The sequence below is a fragment of the Podarcis vaucheri genome (assembly GCF_965113315.1).
Source record: "Podarcis vaucheri genome assembly, chromosome: 14".
NCBI classification, from domain to species: Eukaryota; Metazoa; Chordata; class Lepidosauria; order Squamata; family Lacertidae; genus Podarcis; species Podarcis vaucheri.
The window spans coordinates 52,519,403-52,541,667 of record NC_138752.1 but is presented as its reverse complement, the minus strand read 5'-3'; the positions used below and the strand labels follow the sequence as shown (position 1 = coordinate 52,541,667).

General features: G+C 47.4%; 1 protein-coding gene across 1 annotated transcript in view; it reads left to right on the top strand.

The window, feature by feature from the left end:
* The first annotated feature begins 623 nt into the window (after positions 1 to 623).
* CARD11 (caspase recruitment domain family member 11) overlaps positions 624 to 22,265 on the top strand; it is a 108,159-nt gene continuing 86,517 nt past the window's right edge. Inside the window, exon 1 of the mRNA XM_082199628.1 lies at positions 624 to 797. The gene's annotated coding sequence lies outside the window, so the exon portion shown is untranslated. The remainder of the gene's footprint in view (positions 798 to 22,265) is intronic.

Here is a 22,265-nt window from a genome sequence, read left to right as displayed (position 1 = left end):
GAGTTAGCAAATGTTTTAGAGCGCAGCAAAATGACCCCCGGAGCCTTTTGAGATCAAGAAGGCACCTTCTTCCCTGTACTCTTTTCAGCTCCTTCGAAACACATTCCTATCAAGACAAAATGCTTAGAAAGTCTAGGTGATTTTAAACTGTTTTAGTATTTTAACTTCCGCATGTTTTAAAGTAGTGTTGATTTTTTAAAAAAAAATTGATTTCGCCGTTTTATCTTTTGTAAACCGCTTTTAGGTTTTCTCTTTTTTGCAGTCAAGCGGTGTCTAAATTTTATAAAATAAATGAGGTTCACAGAAGCAGCCAGCCTCTCCCTGTCAGCTACAGAGGAGGCTGAGAAAGATTGGGGGGTGGTATCCCAGGGTGGCCCCTTGGAAAATCCGACACCCCCCCAAGCGCTTTTGCTCTGCTTTGCGCGCCCTGGTTACAACGCTTCCCGCGTACCAAGCGCGCTGTCGCGGACTGTAGCGCTCTTCTCAATGTGTCAAGGTGATTGCGCGCGCCTGTGCGCGCACTTCTCTTTTAAAGTTTTTCTGCAACTCGGCTTCCTGCCTCTCCCCCCCACACACACACACCCTCCTTCCCTCTTACCCCGCCTCCCGGCCTCTCTCCGCGATGCCTCATCCGCGCCCCTCCGTCGGGCGTCCCCAGCGCGGCTGACTCCGTTCCTCTGCCAGCAACTGCCTGGCGTCGGATCCGAGCAGCAACAAGCGCCAAGGATGCGCTCCGGGATCGCCCTCTGGGCAGGCAGCCCGGCTCGCGAAGAAAACTGACAAAGACACCAGAGCCGGTAAGATCCGCTTTGCTTCCGATTCTGCTTCAAATTTTGTTTCTCTTTCAATACCGAAGTAAAAACTGGCTGGGAAGCTCGGTTCCAATGCAATCTTTATGGGACCGATCATCGACTCTCTTCCTGGCGCACGTGGTTAAGGATAGGCAAAATACTCTTTGGCCACTCTCGCTTGCTCAGTCCTGGGCACCGTGGCTTGCCTACTCCGGAGTAAGCCCAGCAGTGCCGTTCAGGAAGGAGGCAGTGGCGGAGAGTTATTGGTCTATTTCATTTATCTCATAAAATTTATACATCGCTTGGTTATTTAAAAAGGAAAAAACCTCAAAGTGGTTTACAAAAAGAAGAAAGCAATAAAATTATGGGCAGAAGCAGTTAAAAACAACTATTAAAAATTCTAAGTCACTGATAAAAAGCACATGTCAGTATGCTACCTGGCTGGACAGGCTCGTCTAAACAAAAAGCAGGTGTTTTTAGCAGGTGCCAAAAATGATACAGTCAATAGGCAAGGAGTTCCAAAGGGCCGTTGCTACATTAAAGATTGATTTATTACCAATGTGGAAGGAATATTATGTGGTGCCAGTAAGAGGGCCGGTTCTGCAGATCAAAGTGGTGGAGAAACGCCCACAGTCCTAGTTATTACTCCCAATTTGAACTTTGACTACAACCGACAGCATATTTCCTCTTCCCCTCCCCAAACCCAGAAATCACCTGGAAGTCACTGAAATTGCCTCCATCAGCTGGAGAACTTGGCCTTCACATTTCAAGTGGGCAGAGTGGGAAAGATCTTCTCACTTACTACAGAAGAGGAGGTGCTGGTATCCCCTGGCTTTAGGCAGGAATCCTAACTCCATTTTCCTGGGAATAAGCCCCACTGAATTTAATAGGATTTCCTTCTGAATAGGCGTGATTAGCCTTGCACCGCAAGTCCCCATTCTCTGATGTAACTAAGCATATCTATATCTAACTGAAAGTAGGGTTCCCTCCATTATGAAAGCTGGCGCAAGAGCTTATTGTTTATCTATTTTTCAAAATGATCACTTAGTGTAACAAAATCTCTGGATGGTTTACATCCTCCTCCCATTTTCCTTCCTTTCCTCCCTTCTCTCCCCTGATTGTAAGGTCTTTGGGGCAGGGATCTGCCCTGTTATCCTTCATAAAAGAGGCAGATCGATGACAATTCATCTGTCTACCATCACCATCATCGGTGCGACAGCAAGTCTCTCCTAAACTGAAATAGTCTTCATGAGTCAGACTCAACGGGACTTGTACATGCATGACTCAATTCATCTGTAAGAGGTTTTTAAAAATTCATTCATTCATTCATTCATTCATTTATACATAACATTTCTGTTCCACTCTTCTTGTGCCCCTGCACCACATGGAGTGGCTTACAACAATTTAAAATTGCAACACAAATAAAAATATTAACAATCTTAAAAATTAATTTGTTAAGTGGGCTAGTGTGGAAATACCAGAGCATCATTTGGAACCCTAATTTTTGATGTGCACCAGTCCTATAAGGAGCGGTTGAAAGAGCTGACTGTGCTCAAGCCCAGAGAAGAGAAGAATCAGGTGAGGCATGACCACGGAAACTGTAGTTTACCACTCACAGCACCCTCACAAAGAGCCGTTCTCAGGATTATTTGTGGGAAGCCATGTGCTTCAAATGTGTGGTGTGTCTATCACGACAGTGATCTTTAAATATCTGTGTGATAGGGTTGTCACGCAGGACAGGCCAAGCGTGTTATCTGTTGCTTCAGAGGGCCAAAGAATGGAAATTGAAGATTTTGGCTAAAGGTTAGGAGAGGCTTCCTGCTGCTAAGAGATCCTGGGCGGTGGGAGCAGCCAGCCTCCAGGGGCATCCTGCTCTCCTTGGCTGGAAGCATTTCAGCAGAGGCTAGACCGGGTCATCTGCCAGGGCTGCTGTTACTGCAAGATCCTGCATTGAGCAAAAGGGCTAGGCTGCCAGGGTCCCTTCCAGCTCTGACAATCTATGACTCTGCATTTGTTCCTTTGCAAGGGGAAATACCCTCTGTGTCTGCTCAGGGGCCCTTGGTGCATTCTGGAGTTGAGTGTTGGCACTGAGCACAGGCACAGGGGACCTGAGACATGGCACAAATTAACCTCTTTCCTTTGGCACTTCGGCAACCTGGCAGAAAACAAGCAAGGCTATCTTGCTACTCCAGATGCTTCCAAAGGAACAGCAACTGCGAGGAAGAGGAAGAGAAGGAGCAAAAGGAGGTGGGAGAGAGGCAATTCTGACAAGTGGCCTCTGTAGATTGTATGCACATGAGCATGGAGAGTTTGAATTGCTTCCTATCACATGGCTGTCCTTTTCAGGCTTTCTTGGCCAGACACCTTTTTCTTTCAAGAGATTCCTGAATGTTGCAGTTCATTCTTGAGCATGTTCCAAGGCATAAGCTGGCAGAAAGCAGATTTGGCGTCAATCGGGTAGATCACTGGGCGATCTGCAGTAGATCGGCAAGCCTTTCTGATTCTAAACATGTTAACAAAATTGAACAATATTGGACATAGACAAATAATTGCCTGTTTTTCAGCCCCCTGTAAAATAGGAGCATTACCTGGTTGTCTTTGGCAAGATCTTTGCTCAACTCCGCTGGCTGCTTTGAGCTTAGCAACCCTGATAATTTAAGAATTCAGATGTTGATCTGTTCTTGTAGATACAGACTAGCCAGTGCCGGATTTACATATAAGTTAAACAAGCTATAGCTTAGGGCCCCACAAAATTTAAAGGGAAAAAACAACTGGATGTACATTTCTAAAATGTAAGCTAAAATACATATTTTGTTATGTGCAAATGGCTTTGGATACCTATTAGGTCCATAAAATACCATATAGCATATATTCAACACAAAAAAGCGACAATTTGTTGTTGACAAAGGACAGCTGGACATATAAAGGGCCCCATTACCTTCAGTAGCTAAATCCGTCCCTGAGACCAGCCCATTGTGTGGCTCATACTGGTACCTGACACTGAGCCAGCATTTTGTATCTGACTCTTGTCTGGTAGACCATGAGAGTTCTTGTAAAAAGGAAGGAAGACGATCCCACCGCAAGCTTGAGGTCTGTCCACCACAGCTGCAGGGCGCCTCTTGGTCCTCACCACCCCCACCACAAAAGCAGCACACTTCCTACAACGCAGCCATTGCTTCACGTTGCACAGAGAAAATCAGAAGTGGTGGGCAAGCTGCCTTTCAGGGAAGCTCTGCCACCATTCCTGAGTTTCTCACTGATCCTGTTCCCTGGTGCAGTCTTTGAAAACCTTTCTTTGGTGACCGGCCGAGAAGGGATAAAGACACTCTTAGGTTGTTCCCCCGAGATCTACTCCCCAGAGACAAAGGAAGGAAATTAAGAACAAGACCAGCAGAAGACAAAGTAAAGCGCAGGTACAATTATGAAGAAGATCTGCAGAAGGGACATGGAAAAGAGTTAAGAGCCTCGGACATAAGATCACCAGGTTGATGGACTAGATGGAACAGATAGAAAGGACTGACAGAACCCGAGACCAGGAAGAAGAGACGGTGGATGAAGATTGGCAGAAAGTTTAAAAATTCATTTAGAGAAATATTGCAAAATTAACGACTGTTAGGAAAATCTTGGAATGAAACTATTAGGCTTTAGTAGACATGTTATAAGGAGTTATGTATAAATAAGTTTTTAAGTTTTAGGGTTTTTATGGTAAGATAAGGCTAAAATAAATTAAGACAAGTAAAGGACAGAATACAGTGAAAGATGGAAAGGACTTGCTGAGATAATTAATAATTAGAATACAAAAAAGGGAGGTGTGAGGAGGTCGAGGAAATAAGTTAATGAAGATAAGGGTATGGGAATATTGGATTTATTTTTTGTTCTTGTTTTTGATTTTGCTGTATGGTATGTTTGGTACTTTTTATTTTCTTTTTATTGATTTGTATTGTTTAATCTCTTTTTTCTTTGCTTTTCTTTCTTTTCTCTTTTCTGTAACTTTAAATTCCCAATAAATATCATTTGAAAAAAAAACAAAAAACCTTTCTTTGGTGATCCCTAGCAGCCGAGTAAGATTGTCTTCCATAAACATGGTCTTAACAGTGAGTTCACAAGTGACTGTCGAGGCCAATTTTGGATCCACACATCATTCCACAGTGGGGACATTAGTTTCTGGGTGGGAGCTGATCACGGTGTGGATTTGCCAAGCGTGCCTTCCTCTTATCATGTTTCTCCCTTGCGTCCTGAGTTCGAGTGTCTTCAAAGCCCATGACACCTTTGGTAAAGACTGTTCCTTGAAAACCATTGGCATGCCGCACCCTGGGTCTGGTCTACATGGGCAACAGAGAGCCCAAGGTTAGAATTAATGGAGGGGGCAGAATGGACTGTACCACCTCAGACTGCAAGTGGGAAATCAGGCTGTTGAAAATTATTTGCTATAGTACAAAAACAGCAGGGAGCCTGCAAGTAGAAAAATAGCAGCAGGAAAAGGCAGAAGTAGAAGCTGATGTTTTCTCTTTACAGTGAGTTTTTTTGTTTTTGTTTTATGTAGCATTCAGAAATGACATTCCCCACCCACAGTCTGCAGCGATGCAATTCATTCCACCGTCTTTGCTTTCGCACCTGTGCATGCAGACCAGGCCTAAATGGTCGCTATCAGAATGGGGTGCGCAGGCTTCAGGCTTGCGGGATCTATATTTTGCTAGAATCCTAAATCCATCAACCATCACCAGGGCTGGGTGGGTGCAGGGCAGCTGGTGATGGCAGATACGGTGGCTCAAGTGAAGGAGGTACCGGTAATTCCCAACATATCCCTATCTGAGTTCCTAGCACCGATTTCAGAATCAGGACTGAGATTACAGAACTGAGATCCACTCTCCACCCCCACCCCCAAGCATTCTTGGGGCACTTCCACATGGCCTGTATATGTACCACTCTGTCTTCAGGAAGAGTAGGCAGCTCCAGCTATTTAATGAGCACAGTTATCTCGCACTTACCAGGGCATCTCCCTGTCAATTTCCTTACTGCAAAAAAGTCTGATCTTTTAGGGAAGCAGGTTTGTTTCGCAAGACCTCCCAATCAATTATAATTGTGCAACCTGACTTTGTCTGTGTGTGATGGACTCCCACCCGAAAGCAACATCAGTCTGGGAAAACCCTTCGTTTGAGGAGCCTGATTTGGGACTTGGGGAGGAAAGAGTTTTGTTGCCACTGTTGCCATTGGCAAACACTTATGAGTCATATACAGTGGTTCCTCGGGTTAAGAACTTAATTCGTTCTGGAGGTCCGTTCTTAACCTGAAACTGTTCTTAACCTGAAGCACCACTTTAGCTAATAGGGCCTCCTGCTGCCACCATGCTACTGCTGCACGATTTCTATTCTCATCATGAAGCAAAGTTCTTAACCTGAGGTACTATTTCTGGGTTAGCGGAGTCTGTTACCTGAAGCATATGTAACCTGAAGCGTATGTAATCTGAAGCGTCTGTAACCCGAGGTTGTTGTTGTTTAGTCGTTTAGTCGTGTCCGACTCTTCGTGACCCCATGGACCAGAGCACGCCAGGCACTTCTGTCCTCCACTGCCTCCCGCAGTTTGATCAAACTCATGCTAGTAGCTTCAAGAACACCATCCAACCATCTCATTCTCTGTCGTCCCCTTCTCCTTGTGCCCTCCATCTTTCCCAACATCAGGGTCTTTTCCAGGGAGTCTTCTCTTCTCATGAGGTGGCCAAAGTATTGGAGCCTCAGCTTCACGATCTGTCCTTCCAGTGAGCACTCAGGGCTGATTTCCTTCAGAATGGAGAGGTTTGATCTTCTTGCAGTCCATGGGACTCTCAAGAGTCTCCTCCAGCACCATAATTCAAAAGCATCAATTCTTCGGCGATCAGCCTTCTTTATGGTCCAGCTCTCACTTCCATACATCACTACTGGGAAAACCATGGCTTTTACTATACGGACCTTTGTTGGCAAGGTGATGTCTCTGCTTTTTAAGATGTTGTCTAGGTTTGCCATCGCCTTTCTCCCAAGGAGCAGGCGTCTTTTAATTTCGTGACTGCTGTCACCATCTGCACTGATCATGGAGCCCAAGAAAGTAAAATCTCTCACTGCCTCCATTTCTTCCCCATCTATTTGCCAGGAGGTGATGGGCCCAGTGGCCATGATCTTCGTTTTTTTGATGTTGAGCTTCAGACCATATTTTGCGCTCTCCTCTTTCACCCTCATTAAAAGGTTCTTTAATTCCTCTTCACTTTCTGCCATCAAGGTTGTGTCATCTGCATATCTGAGGTTGTTGATATTTCTTCCGGCAATCTTAATTCCGGCTTGGGATTCATCCAGCCCAGCCTTTCGCATGATGAATTCTGCATATAAGTTAAATAAGAAGGGAGACAATATACAGCCTTGCCGTACTCCTTTCCCAATTTGGAACCAATCAGTTGTTCCATATCCAGTTCTAACTGTAGCTTCTTGTCCCACATAGAGATTTCGTAGGAGACAGATGAGGTGATCAGGCACTCCCATTTCTTTAAGAACTTGCCATAGTTTGCTGTGGTCAACACAGTCAAAGGCTTTTGCATAGTCAATGAAGCAGAAGTAGATGTCTTTCTGGAACTCTCTAGCTTTCTCCATAATCCAGCGCATGTTTGCAATTTGGTCTCTGGTTCCTCTGCCTCTTCTAAATCCAGCTTGCACTTCTGGGAGTTCTCGGTCCACATACTGCTTGAGCCTTCCTTGTAGAATTTTAAGCATAACCTTGCTAGCATGTGAAATGAGTGAAATTGTGCGGTAGTTGGAGCATTCTTTGGCACTGCCTTTCTTTGGGATTGGGATGTAGACTGATCTTCTCCAGTCCTCTGGCCACTGCTGAGTTTTCCAAATTTGCTGGCATATTGAGTGTAGCACCTTAACAGCATCATCTTTTAAAATTTTAAACAGTTCAGCTGGAATACCATCACTTCCACTGGCCTTGTTATTTGCAGTGCTTTCTAAGGCCCATTTGACTTCACTCTCCAGGATGTCTGGCTCAAGGTCAGCAACCACACTATCTGGGGTGTACGAGACATCCATATCTTTCTGGTATAATTCCTTTCATATTTCCGATTTTCTTGAAGTAACCCGAGGTACCACTGTACTATTGTAGATCTACCTTCTGGCTGACTCTGCCTTCCAGCATCCTGCAAGTAGGATCACAGATCATAAAATTATAGAAGTGTAGAGTTGGAATGGACCTTGAGGATCATCTAGCCCAACCCCCAGAAATGAAGGAATATATAAAGCTGTCCCATGCAGGGATTGGACCTGCAACCTTGGCATTATGAGCACCACACTCTAACCAACTGAGCTATGTAGGATCATCCCCATGCTGTAAGCTGTTCTCAGATGTCTTCTAAATGTTAGGTAGTTGTTTATCTCTTTGACATCTGATGGAAGGGCATTCCACAGGGTGGGTGCCACTACCAAGAAGGCCCTCTGCCTGGTTCCCTGTAGATTTGCTTCTCGCAGTGAGGGAACTGCCAGAAGGCCCTCGGCACTGGACCTCAGTGTCCGGGCTGAACGATGGGGGTGGAGATGATCCTTCAGGAATACTGGACCGAGGCCATTTAGGCCAGCACCAACACTTTAAATTGTGCTCAGAAACATACTGGGAGCCAATGTAGGTCTTTCAAGACCGTGTTATGTGGTCTCGGCAGCCGCCCACAGTCAACAGTCTAGCTGCCTCATTCTGGATTAGTTGTAGTTTCCGGGTCACCTTCAAAGGTAGCCCCACGTAGAGCGCATTGCAGTAGTCCAAGTGGGGATAACTAGAGCATGCACCACTCTGGCAAGACAGTCCACGGGCAAGGAGGGTCTCATCCTGCACACCAGATGAAGCTGGTAGACAGCTGCCCTGGACACAGAATTGACCTGCGCCTCCATGGACAGCTGTGAGTCCAAAATGACTCCTAGGCTGCGAACCTGGTCCATCAGGGGCACAGTTACCCCATTCAGGACCAGGGAGTCCTCCACACCTGCCCACCTCCTGTCCCCCAAGAACAGTACTTCTGTCTTGTCAGGATTCAACCTCAATCCATTAGCCACCATCCAGAATATGCTCTAACCCCCTGAGCTACGGTTTTCTTGAAAAGCTGCATACACTTTTATTAAATTAATAGAAATAAATGAGATCACGGCTGGGGCAAGGTGAACTGGGGAAAGGATGTTTTGATCCTCAGACACACAGCTGGGGGGGGGGGACATTTTCCCTCCCTCGCTGTGCTTCCCTTTCGGGAAAGGATGTGTGACACAGACTTTGCCCTATAAATAGTCCCTTTGCATGTTACTCATTCACAATCTCGTCTTCTTCCTCTTCTCTGTTTCTTTCTTCTGGCCTCCCACACACTCTTCTCTCCTTCCCACAGTTTGCCGCGCTCTTAGCTGCAGGCCCCGCCGTGATTATTTTGCTAGCAGAACTCTCACTGCTGCTTCCTCCCCAGCGACGATATTTCGCCCACGTGCTTCCTCTCCCTTTCGCTTCCCTTGATCGCAGGCAAAAGAGGAAAAGGACGATGCCGGCCGGCCTGCGGGAAAGACATAGCCTTACTAGTTAGTCTGTGAAGCCTCGGGGTGCATTTGTGTACAGAGAGTCCCTGCACATGCTCAGAGGCACTCTCCTCTCTGCAGTTGCTTCATGCGTTTCGAGGCTGCACCCTTGGCTTGGAAACAGGTTCTGGGGCTGAGCCTTCACAGGCAAGACAGTTAGTAAGACAGAGTTTGCACTTAACGGTTAGAGTGCCGGGCTTGGACCTGGGAGAGTCCAAAGTTCGAATCCCACACTTGGGCCTGAAGCTCACAGGGTGACGTGGGAAGTCAGTCAACTGCCTCTCTCTCAGCCTAACCTACATTGCAGAAAACAAATGAAATATCGTGAAAATCCCTGAAACGAGAAGTAATCAACTAGAAGTTTTATCTTACAGAAATAAACTAAATAATAAAAATCAAAAAGTTTAAGGAAAAAATTAGAAAAACCTAAAATTGAACAAAGCCTTAACAGGATGCCAGCTACAAACCTCATTTCACTGAACTATTCAGTTTCCTCAGAAGGAAATAGAGGAATCATAAACCTTAAATGACCAAATTTTTTTTAAAAAGGATAAAACTCTCAAAAATTCTGAAGTATTATAATCCTAGCTCGACCTAGGTGAAGCAAAGCGCAGTAATAAAGGATTGAGGACTCAAAGGCACAGTTTCTAATACTGACTTTACAAAAAAAAGGTTTGAAAACCTCAAGGGCAAGTTTTAGACACAGCCCAACTTAAAGAAAGCCAAGCACAGTAATAAAGAGTTGAGAACTCAGGTGTGAAAATTCTAGTAATGCCTTAACAAAAAGGTTTAAAAAACCTAAATGGTACAAATTCAAAGAAATTAATACAAGATAAGCTGTTTTAGATTTTAAACAAACTCAAGAACAGGGCTGAAACGCTCCCATGGTCTAGATGTTACTGCTGATGTTACTGCTAACCTACGGTACATTGCAGGGCTGCTGTGGGGATTAAATTAGGAGGGGGAATAACTATGTACACCAATTTAGGCTCCTCGGAGAAAGGGGGGCAATAAATGAAATTAAATAAATAAATAAATAAGTCACTATAAATAAGTCTCTAAAACCACCCACCAAATCTGTCAGTTTGAGGAATCTGTTGATTTTGGCTTCTCTCAGTTTCACATTCTCCCTTTCTCCACATTCAAATATCAGTTTGTGATTTCCTTTCTTACTTTTCTTTAAAGTCCTCATAAAAATTCATCAGCATCATAGTGCCAATTTCTCTTAATATGTGCATTTTTTGCAAGGAATTCCCCCGAATAGAATGCATTTTGGTATGGTATGTTTTACATCTTTATGCATGCCTGACCCGAACATGCAGATTTTTGCACACATTGATTGGCTGGAGACAGTGACGTCTTTAGCATATGCACCACCGGGGTGCAAAGATCTGCCCAGTGCCCCCAATTTTACTTTAGCCGCCCCCAAAGGTGTCAAAGGTGCCACTGACCCCTCTGCCATATAGCAGCTCAATACAATACGTAACATAATATTTTGATGTAAGAGTTAATTTCGTGTGCCATTGTGAATGACAAGTGCCGCCCTGGCGTGGCGCATCTTTGGTAAATGAGCGCACAAAGTCGAAAGTCCTTTAGTGAAACAGTAGGTATACATTTCGGTAATACCTAGGTATATATGTATTTTGTTTTTCTAGCTTGATCAAAATTATTTATTATTTCATAACAGGTAGATAGTTAAGAACTTAGTGCTCCCCAGAATTTGGCACCCAGGTGCCCTGCACCTCTTGCATCCCCGGGTAAAGACAGCCCTGGATGGAGAAGGACGTTGCAAAAAATAAAAATGGAGAAGTGGAAATTTCGATGGAGATTCGCTTGTTGTGCGATTCAGTAGATCTGAATGGGATTTCTGCCTGTTCTTAACTTAGCCAAGGGGAACCATGTGAGTGTATAGCAGGGGTGATGGTGCCGATTGGGGCTAATGGGAGCTGTGCTCCCGAAATATCTGCAGGGCACCACGTTGGGGAAGGCTGCTTTCACCTGCTGGGCAGCCTCTCCAGAGGCAGTTCCAGTCTCTGTTACCAAATTCCTCAGCATGCCATGCTTGAATTCTGCTGGATTATTACGATGTTTTAACAAACCAATAGTGCAGTAGCAGGGTGTTACATCATATTACCCCCTCCTTTTGTAATCTTCATACAACTCTAGCCCAATGGTTGCCATTAATTTGACTCCAGTGGCGTAGCGTGGAGGGTGCAGGGGGGGGGCAGCCGCAGGGGCGCAACATCGGGGGGGGCGCTCGCACTCGCAGCTCTCTGCCCCTACCTGGCTCTCTCTCTCTCTCTCTCTCACTGCAGTGCTGGCTGTGCGAATCCGATCCGAGCCGCTGGGTCGCCACCCACTGTGGAGGGGGGGGTGCCAGGCGTGCGGTGCAGAGAGAGAGTGAGGGACTATCTGGGGGAGGGACAGTGCAGCGGCCGCCCAGCGCAGCGCTGAGCGCGGGAGAGAACCACACCAGACCAGACCAGGCAGCAGCAAGAAGAAGCTGGCAGCGACGGCAAGTTAGGGGTTAGGGGGCGCAAATTACTTGCCTTGCCCCGGGTGCTGACAACCCACGCTACGCCACTGTTTGACTCTGAATTGATTTTAGAATGAATTGATATTAGAATGTACAGTGGTACCTCAGGTTACATACACTTCAGGTTACAGACGCTTCAGGTTACAGATGCTTCAGGTTACAGATTCTGCTAACCCAGAAATAGTACCTCGGGTTAAGAACTTTACTTCAGGATGAGAACAGAAATCGTGCGGTGGCAGCGGGAGGCCCCATTAGCTAAAGTGGTGCTTCAGGTTAAGAACAGGTTCAGGTTCAGAACGGACCTCCAGAACGAATTAAGTACTTAACCTGAGGACCACTGAATTTCAATTAAATGATTATGATTTTATGTAAACTGTGTTATTTTTACTGTTGTTAGCTGCTCTGAGCCCGGCTTCAGCTGGGGAGGGCGGGATATAAATAAAAAAATAATTATTAATATTAGCATTATTATTAGTATTCTTATATACAAAGCAAGCGAACAATAAATAGTAAGAGAAAGAAACTGATCAGCATTCGTCTGTCTCGGGAGACAATGAAGGAGGAAGGTTGCAGAGCCTGCTGTGCTGTAGAAGCAGATATGGGAGAGACATGTTTTGTTGCAGCTGGGGCAGGTGAAGGCGTCCGGTTGTGCTGCAGCAGATGCATCATGGCATTTCTTCTCTCTGCGCTCCTCCCAGTGGTCATTCTGCATAGATGTTGCTGAGACAGGAGTGAATAAATTGGGACACACCATTGTAAATCAAGACACCCATATTTCCCGAGCTGGTGTGGATGGTGAATGTTGAGCATCTAAGTCCGAAGCATAATAATGTCCCACCAGATAACATAAATGCATTCTGGACCCTCCTTCCCTCTGGAGACACACAGTTTATGTGTGATTCCCCACACACACAATAGCCAAAGTACATAAGTTCTTATACCACACAGAGAAATGCCAATATTTCACCATTTTCCCATTCTGGGCTATTGAAATCCTAGCTGCAGCCAACACCCATGTCAAAAGCAAATTCTTAGGTGTTGAATTTATTGTTGCATTTTTACTGCCGGAGAACAGGAGAGGTTGACTGTGGGATTTCATGCCTCAGGTCCCCAAAGGGGTGGCCTTGAGTCCTATACACCCTGACTCCTGGGGTAGCGGGTGCACCAATTGCTGTTCCCCTTTAGGCAATTTCATGATTTCCCATTGCTGGGCTACCAAAATCCAGGCTGCAGCTAACATCCACGTCAAAAGAGTGGGGAGCTCCCATGTTGCGTCCGTGTCTTCAGCTGTGGAAAAGCCTCAACAGGTGATTGACTTAGTTTAGATATTTCTTGATATCCTTGAGACCAGAATAATGAATCCCGCTGGTTTTGATGGTCAGGCTCCTTCGCAAAGCCTCCCCTTCGCTTCGCTTTCTGCTGCCTCAAAGCCCATAACAGGACGCTCCATCAGGATAACAGATGGACAGCAACTCTGCGTCCCCAGACCATGTAAACAAGTTGTATAGCTCCCAGCCTTTTGCTGTTTTATTAGTCGTGGGGAACTTTGGCATTGACCTCTGTTGGGAAGACTTGGGTTTATTAAACTGCCTTCTCTCCACTGCTCCTTTCATTATTATTTTTTAAGCTCGGTAGTTTATTTTCAGTTCTGCTGATGGAATGCTCACAGGCATAGATACATGTTTGTGTGTGGAAACACCTAAGAGTTACTTGCCTGTGCAAATGTTCCCACTGCTTAGAGACTGCTCCCCACCCCCTCCAGCTCAGGTCAATAGTTTTAATGGAGGTGAGCATTTTTTTGAGACTAGCCTTTCTGTTTTCCAATATCTTTGCGGGCTTTTTGAGTTACAATGGGTTGCTCTCAGAGGTGCGTAATTGGAACCTGTAGCACGAAGCCAATGAGTTGTAAAGGGGGGGGGCATGTCTCTCCACTTCTTTCTCTCCTCTTTGATTCCCTGCAAAAGTTGCTCGGGGTTTTGCCCCTTTTCACTAGAGCAGGGTCGGCAACCTGTGGCCCTAGGGCTACAGACAGCCCCGGGGAGAAATTTCAACCGCCCTCATGAAATAATCCATACAAAGCGCTGGAAGGAGCACTGCGTCTCTGCAGCAGAGGAAGAGGGGGGAAACAGAGAGTGAATGGGAGTAGCTCCACCCACTCGGGGGCTCTGGCCCCACCCACTTCTGGCTTTGGCCCCGCCCACAGTTAGCATGCAGCTCCTGACAGATGTCCAGCAACATCTGGTACAAAGACAAGAGTCACCTTCATTCCTCAGCCAACTGTTGACTCTAGCATTTCTTCTTCTTCTTCTTCTTCTTCTTCTTCTTCTTCTTCTTCTTCTTCTGTGGCTGTCAGGGCGGTTCACAACATAAAGTTACAATATAAAAAGGTAAAGGGACCCCTGACCATTAGGTCCAGTTGTGGCCGACTCTGGGGTTGCGGTGCTCATCTCGCTTTATTGGCCGAGGGAGCTGGCGTACAGCTTCCGGGTCATGTGGCCAGCATGACTAAGCCGCTTCTGGAGAACCAGAGCAGCGCACGAAAACGCCGTTTGCCTTCCCGCCGCAGCGGTACCTATGTATCTACTTGCACTTTGACATGCTTTTGAACTGCTAGGTTGGCAGGAGCAGGGACCGAGCAACGGGAGCTCACCCCATCACGGGGATTCGAACCGCCGACCTTCTGATCAGCAAGTCCTAGGCTCATAAAAACACAAAATACGTGGTGAAAATCAGAACAAAAACAAACCAATAATAATCCCCCTCCCACAGACACATTTCAAAGGCCATAGAATGCTAATCAGCTGGATACCTGGTTGAAGAGAAACTTTTTCACCTGGCTCCTAAGATACGTAATGAAGGCGCCAAGCGAGCATTCCTGGGAGAGCATTCCACAAATGGTTCCTAGGTTGCCACTCTCCAGACCGCTCATGGGGGAGGCACTCACAGAAGGGCTGCAGGTGATGATTGCAGGGTCTGGGTCGGTTCCTATAGGGAGAGGTGGTCCTTGAGGTAATGCTCTCCTGAGCTGTTTAAGGCTTTGTAGGTCAAAACCTACAAAAGGGATGCGGGTGGCACTGTGGGTTAAACCACAGAGCCTAGGATTTGCTGATCAGAAGGTCGGCAGTTCGAATCCCCACGACGGAGTGAGCTCCCATTGCTCGGTCCCTGCTCCTGCCAACCTAGCAGTTCAAATGCATGTCAAAGTGCAAGTAGATAAATAGGTACCACTCCGGCGGGAAGGTAAACGGCGTTTTTGTGCGCTGCTCTGGTCCGCCAGAAGCGGCTTAGTCATGCTGGCCACATGACCCGGAAGCTGTACGCCGGCTCCCTCATCCAATAAAGCGAGATGAGCATTGCAACCCCAGAGTCGGTCACGACTGGACCTAATAGGGGCCCCTTTACCTTTACTAGGTCAAAACCAGCACTTTGAATTGGGCTCAGGAACTAACCAGCAACCAATGCAGTTGGGCCAGAATTGGCGTTATATGCTCAAACCGCCTTGGCCCGGTGAGCAATCTGGCTGCTGAATTCTGCACCAGCTGAAGTTTCCGAACCGTCCTCAGAGGCAGCCCTATGTATAAAGCATTGCAGGAATCTATAGGTGGCCCCTGGAAGTTTCCCGCACCCCAGCACTGAGGGCTCAAGGTAGGACAGTTGGCAACCTTACATTCAAGTTTCATGCTGCTGTAAAAGGATGCAGGCGAGGTGCGATAGACTCAGCAGGAAGAAAAGATGCACAACCCATTCTAATCAGGTCCCTTTGCTGCCTGCCGCGCAGCGGAAGAGGAGCGTATCAACTATCACCAGAAGATTATGGAAAATGTCAGTCCAAGGCTATAATCCTCCAGCCAATTCCTCTGAAAGCAGCCTGCCGACTTCGCTGGAACTACTCCAGAGTAAAGCGTCTGGAGACACACACCCGCCCGGGCCCTAAATGTTTGACATGCTTTTGTTGCAAAGGTTAAATATACACACAGCATTGTCTAAAGATTAGGAAGAAGCGGCTTTTGTAAACTGTTGTTCTCGCAAAGGGCTGGCCTCGGGAAGCAGACGCAGCCATTGTGCCGGCAGAGGCTTTGCCTCCTCGTCCCTGAAGCCCTTTCAAGGATGCTCTCCAGCTACACAAAGCAGCCTCTGTAGTTTGGCAAGGAAAAGATGTTGCATTTCAAAGCAAACAGGTGAAGATGATTAAGGGCCCAGCCAGCCAGGTCCCTTGGTGAGCATTGGGGTGTTTTCTGGGGGATGTGCACCCTCAAAACTTTAAGGTTGCGCACGCAGCATCTCTTGCAATCCATGTCTGCTTCGCAGCTTCCCCTCCCCGCAAATGCAAATATTCAGAACGCATAGGTTTCAATTTTTTTCTTTACTTAGTTCATAAAAGTTATACAGTGGTAGCTCTGATTATGAACTTAATTCATTCCAGAGGTCCGTTCTTAAGCTGAAACTGTTCTTATCCTGAGGCGCGCTTTCACTAATGGGGTTTCCCGCTGCATGTGTGCCTCTGACGCACAATTTCTGTTCACATCTTGGGGCAAAGTTTGCAACCAGGAGCAGCTACTTCTGGGTTAGCGGAGCTTGTAACCTGAAGCATTCGTAACCAGAGGTACCACTGTATTACGCTTGATTGTAAAAAAAAAAGGGGAAACCTCAAAGAGGTTTATGAAAAGAATAAAACAATAAAATCAAGCAATTTAGGCAGTCAAAAATATCAAAACACACAACAAACTGTAAACACACCAGCATTCCAGACACTTGGGTAGGCTTGTCTAAACAAAAAAAATGTTTTTAGCAGGGGTCAGGAAAAGCAAAGTGAAGGCACCTATTTGATGTCAATAGGCATTTTTGTGGTGCAGTTTGGTTGTGTTACAGAAAAATCTAGGTGCAAGGCTGCTCAGTCACCCAGCTCATCGGGCAGAGCCCGCGGGTCCCTGCGGAATAAAGGAAGGAGTCCAGCCACCAACCGAAGCAAATAGCTGTAGACCAGAGTTTATTGTGCAACAGATTCAAAGAGGAATTTTTAACCCTGAGGATGGGGTGACAAGGACTTTTAAAAGTTTCTATCTTACCCCAGCATACAGCTCATTAAGCATCATCGCTACATCCTAGCTACATCAGAAAAGGGGAGCGTTATACATGATTAACATAGGAGGAATGTGTTGGGGCAACAGACAGATACAGGATATGTATTGGGAAGTGCATTCTAAGCATCAACTACAAAGGGACAATAGAAGTTTGGTTTGCATAGTCTGCCACCTGGGCAAGTCCGGAGGAGTGCCTTTGCCCAGCGAATGACACCTATGAGTACCTTCCTGTGAATACATAACCTCCCGCTTGAGGAATTATGGCAGGGACCGAGTGGTTTCCAAGTCCTTGGCCAATGAAGCAAATTGGCAGTGGGATGAAGGAAACTGGCAAAGGAGTTGATGTTATATGATTTTTAAAGCTAGGTAACTTCCCTGAGCTGTCAAGTTGAAAGGATACCTTTATGCATAATATTTGTAACATTTAACAACTGTAAAGATGTGCCCCGCCCCCCGTAATTTCTGCAACAGTTTGCAAGTTGCTTTGGGTTGCTTTGGGCAAGGTAAAGCGACCAGCAAATTTAATAAATAGATAGATGATTCCGTCCTAGGGCAGCCTGATCTTGTGGCGACTTCGGCTCACTTCTTGGTGGTGCAGCTACTCCCACGTACTTCCTGTTAGTGCTGTTTCGGTGGAAACGAGTGAAGGTTTAGCACGGAGATTACATCTTTTATGCTTTAAAAACAACAACAGGTGATGGGGCAGAAGGTGGCCTGGGGCCCCGTGGGACTCTGGCACTAGGAGAGCTGGCTTCCTTCCTGTTGCTGATGGATTGGTTGGCATTTACGGAGCTGGTTAGAGGTTGCGTGGCCATCTGCCGGGATTTCTTTAGTTGGACTAGAAATCCTTTGGGGTTCCCTTCCGAATCTACAATCCTATGATTCTACGGAAAGCAGGAGGGGTGGGTGCCTTTTGCAATACTCCATTGACACAATAAGAGTGCGTTCACGGTGGATTCATACTGGACCACCCTCACATCTTTCTGCTCCACGTCATTGTCACCTGGAGGGGAGTGCTTGCTCTATAAGCTCAACAAAAGCAACAACACCAGGACATTGACTGATTGGAAACCAAGCAGTAGGGCCACCCCAAAGCTTTTGCAGGTGCAAATAATATTGAAAGGGGGTTCGTTTATTACTGCCCTGAGCAAAAAAATAAAAAATGAACAGATGAACAATGAAAAGGACATCTGAAGAGGCCCTTTCTCAGGTTAAGCCCCACTGAATTTGCTGAGGCTCACTTAGAGGGGAAGTGCAGACGATTGCAGAGGACTTTTCCCTTTGCCTTTACAGATGATGATCTTAATCTGCCCCATTTTGCAGCCTGGATATCTCTCCTGCTCTCTCTCTCGCTCACTCACTCTCTCTCTCGCTAAAAAAAAGTGTTCACGTCAATGGCCTGCCTGTCACCCATTCTCATTTTCGGACGCCGCTGTGAATGTGTCGGTTTACAAAGTGTTTCTCTGACTCAAGGCTTGCCACTTCCCAAATAGGGGAAGTGTGAAGAGCTTACGTGGAAACTTTGAAGCATCCTCTGGTTCTTGTGCTGTAAATGAGCGGGTTTTGTTTCCTTCTGCTTCATATCTTGTAACGTTTTCTCCGCGAGGCATTAGCATATGAAAAAAGATGGTTAAATATTTGTTCGTAAGGCAGAATGAACCCCTAGGCCCCCGTGATCTTCCTGGTCTCAAATTAAACTGAAGGTTGGGGAAACAATGCTTCAGTCACAAAATACTGTTACATGTTTTGGAGGGGTCAGTTTGGATGATACCTGAGGGTCCCTTCCAGGCCTGCTTAGAATCTAGTAGAAGGGGCTGATGAGCCAGCTGTCAGGGAACTGACATCAGAGGGAAAGGAGGTGGTAGGGCTCCCAGAGACTGGGAGAGACTCAACAGCCAAAGCAGGGACCAGCAGGGGGAGCACGGGGTCTCTGGAGGGGAATCTCAGTAATACTGAGAGAGACGCAGCAACGCAGGCAGGAAGCAGGGGAGAGAAAGGGGTGAGAGACACTTCTAGCGAAAATAGTGGGGAGGTGTCAGAAGCAACTGCAGGGAGACCCATGCTTCGTCGGAAGCTGTCACGTCGTGAGTCCAGGAGACGTGTTTCCGTTAAGGAACTTCTTTGTTGGAGGCGTTTCCGCAAACAGCCACTGTCGGACTCCACCAGTGACTAGAGCAGACATGTCTGATGAGCTCTGTCACGCACAGAGACTTGTGGGGCCGCACAAACTCTGAAGGGGCACACTTTTAAGCACAAGCAGCTAATCAACCCCCTGACAGCAGTCCGACAGTCTTTGTACGCTGCCTGTGCAGGAGAAAGCATCATGAGCGACCCAGCAGGAGCCGGAGCAGGAGGAGCTGATCCAAGCTTGGAGGAAAGATACCGAGCATTGGAAGTCCAACTTGCGCTGCAGACGGCGAGGCTGGAGGAGAGGAGGGCGCAGGATGCTGACAAGAAGGGGAGAACCACTCAGTTCCCCAGAAAGGTACCAGGATTGGTGCAGAAGTTTGGGGGGGACCCCAAGGACTATCATGCCTTTAGGACAGAGATGCAATATGCCCTGAATGTGCAGTTTGATGAGTTCCCTGATGAGGAATCGCGAGTTGCTTTCGTAATTGGGCATCTTGAGAAGGGCGCGCGTGATTGGGTTCGGCCCCTGATGGCAACGCACAACGATATCCTAAAGGACACTATGAAATTCTTTCGTGCAATGGATATCATGTTTTCCAGTGATATTGAGGAAGGGTTGGTGCGCAGACAGCTGATGGCTTGCAAGCAGGGAAGCAGATCTGTCCGTGAGTACTGGACTGAATTTACCATGCTGATTCACAGATTGGGGTGGGATTTATCGGCAGCACCCATTCAGATGCTGTTTGAAGAAGGTCTTTCTTCAGCTGTGAAAGACGAGCTGTCCAGGAGCCCCAGGGCTGTGTCGATGGATCAGCTGACCAAGTCTGCGCTGACCATTGGAGCGCGCCAGGAGGCAAGAGCCTTGGAGAGGCGGGAAGGGAGAGGGGAACGTTGGAAGGAGTTACGCATTCCAGACATTCCTGAGCCAGCTTTCCCGCCGGCAGAGCCGATGGAAATCGGAACAGCCCGCGCGCGCGCAGTTTCAAAGCCCAGTGAGGGGGCGAAGAAGGAGGGAAAGGGAGCCCGGAAATGCTATCTCTGCCAACAGCCAGGCCACTTTGCCAGAGTCTGCCCCCAGAGGAAGGAATGGCAAGGGATGGTGGGGGCAGTGGAGGGAGGAGAGCAGGGAGAAACGGAGCAAGTAAAAGCCAACGCCTGGTTGCCGTCAGGGCACTGCAACCAGGCTCAAGAGCAGTGAAAGTGCCCGTACCAGAAGCTCCTCGACCTGCCCTAGTGATTGAAGTGTCGCTAGAGCTGCAAAATGGACACCCCCTACAAATAAAGGCGCTGTTGGATTCCGGCAGCTCTTGCAATTTTATGAGCAAGGAGTTTGCTGCTGAACATCAGATACAGACTATCCCTTTAAGCAACCCCCTGCAGGTGACCACAATCGATGGCAGGGAGCTGTTGGGAGGAGGAGTCAGCTTGCAGACCGTCCCAATGATAATGAGGGTGGCAAGGCACACAGAACTGATAGCGTTTAATGTGGCCACCTTGGGAGGCGCTCCCATTATTTTGGGAATGAGCTGGCTAGCCCTACATGATCCGCTGGTGGGCTGGCATCAAAGAGTGGTTTCCTTCGGTTCAGCACATTGCTTAGAACACTGCAGGGGGGAAAGGGGTTCAGCAGGGGCCCAAGCCACCCTGGCAGGGACTGAAGTGATGGAGAAAGGGACGGTGCCACCACAGTATGCTGATTTCAACGATGTGTTCAGCGAGAAGGAAGCTGATCAACTACCCCCGCATAGGCCCTTTGATTGCCAGATTAATCTACTCCCTGGAGCCCAGCTTCCTGTAGGCAAGCTGTATGCCATGTCAGACAGGGAGATGCAGGAGTTGAGAGCGTTCATTGACAAGAACCTGAAGAGAGGCTTCATCAGGGAGTCTAAGGCAGCGGGGGGTAGCCCAGTGTTTTTTGTGGATAAAAAAAACACGGACAAGCCGAGGCTGGTATGTGACTTTCGACAGTTAAATGCAGTGACTGAGCCTGCGGCTTTTCCCATGCCCAGGATTGATGATATTTTGACCAGGGTGCGAAAAGGAAAGATTTTTACAAAGCTGGACCTGAGGGGGGCGTACAACCTGATACGTATAAGGAAAGGGGATGAATGGAAGACCACCATGTTCACCCCTTTGGGGGCATTTGAATATCTCGTGATGCCTTTTGGATTACAAACAGGCTCCGCGTGTTTTCAAGCCTTTATGAACCACGTACTGGGGCCTTTGCTCTACAAGAATTGCGTGGCCTTCCTAGATGACGTGTTGGTGTATTCGGAGAACGAGGAGCAACATGTGAGAGACGTCAGGGAAGTGTTGAGCAGGCTGCAAGCCAACAGACTGTGGGTGAAACTGGAGAAGTGTCAGTTTCATACCAAGGAGGTGGAATTCCTGGGGTACCGCTTGTCCGATAAGGGGTTGGCTATGGACCCCAGCAAGGTTCAAGCGGTGCTGGAATGGAAAACACCCAAGACCAAGAAGGATGTGCAGAGGTTCCTAGGGTTTGGAAACTTTTATCGTAAGTTCATCCGGAACTTCGCCCACCTGACGGCGCCCATCACGGACTGTCTTAGCGGCAAAAAGAAGTTTGTTTGGACGGGGGAGGCGGAGAGAGCGTTTGATGAACTGAAAAAGGCCTTCGCCTCTGACGAACAACTTCTACATGTGGATTTACAAAAAAAGCTGAGGGTCGAAACAGACGCGTCGGACAGAGCCATAGGGGCGGTGCTTCTTCTGCAGCCGGGGAAGGAGGGGTCAGAGTGGCGACCGTGTGCCTTCTTTTCGCGAAAACTGAACAAATCTGAGAGGAACTACACGGTGTACGACCGGGAACTTCTTGCCATTTATGAGGCCTTCCGGAGATGGAGGCATCTACTAATTGGTGCACAACAGAAGGTGCAAGTGTGCACGGACCATAAGAATCTAGAGTATTGGAGAACTGCGCGAGTGCTCAACCAACGGCAGTTGAGATGGGCTCAGGAGTTCTCCAAATTTAACTTTGAGATTTGTTACGTACCAGGCCCGGAGAACGTTAGGGCTGACGCTCTCTCACGCAAACCTGAATATTTGGAGGGAGAGGGTGCACCCGAGGAGACCCATGTCATTCCCGAGGACCGCTGGGTGTGTGGGGCGGCATTGGTGGGGCAAAGGGAGCTGGTAGAGGGAA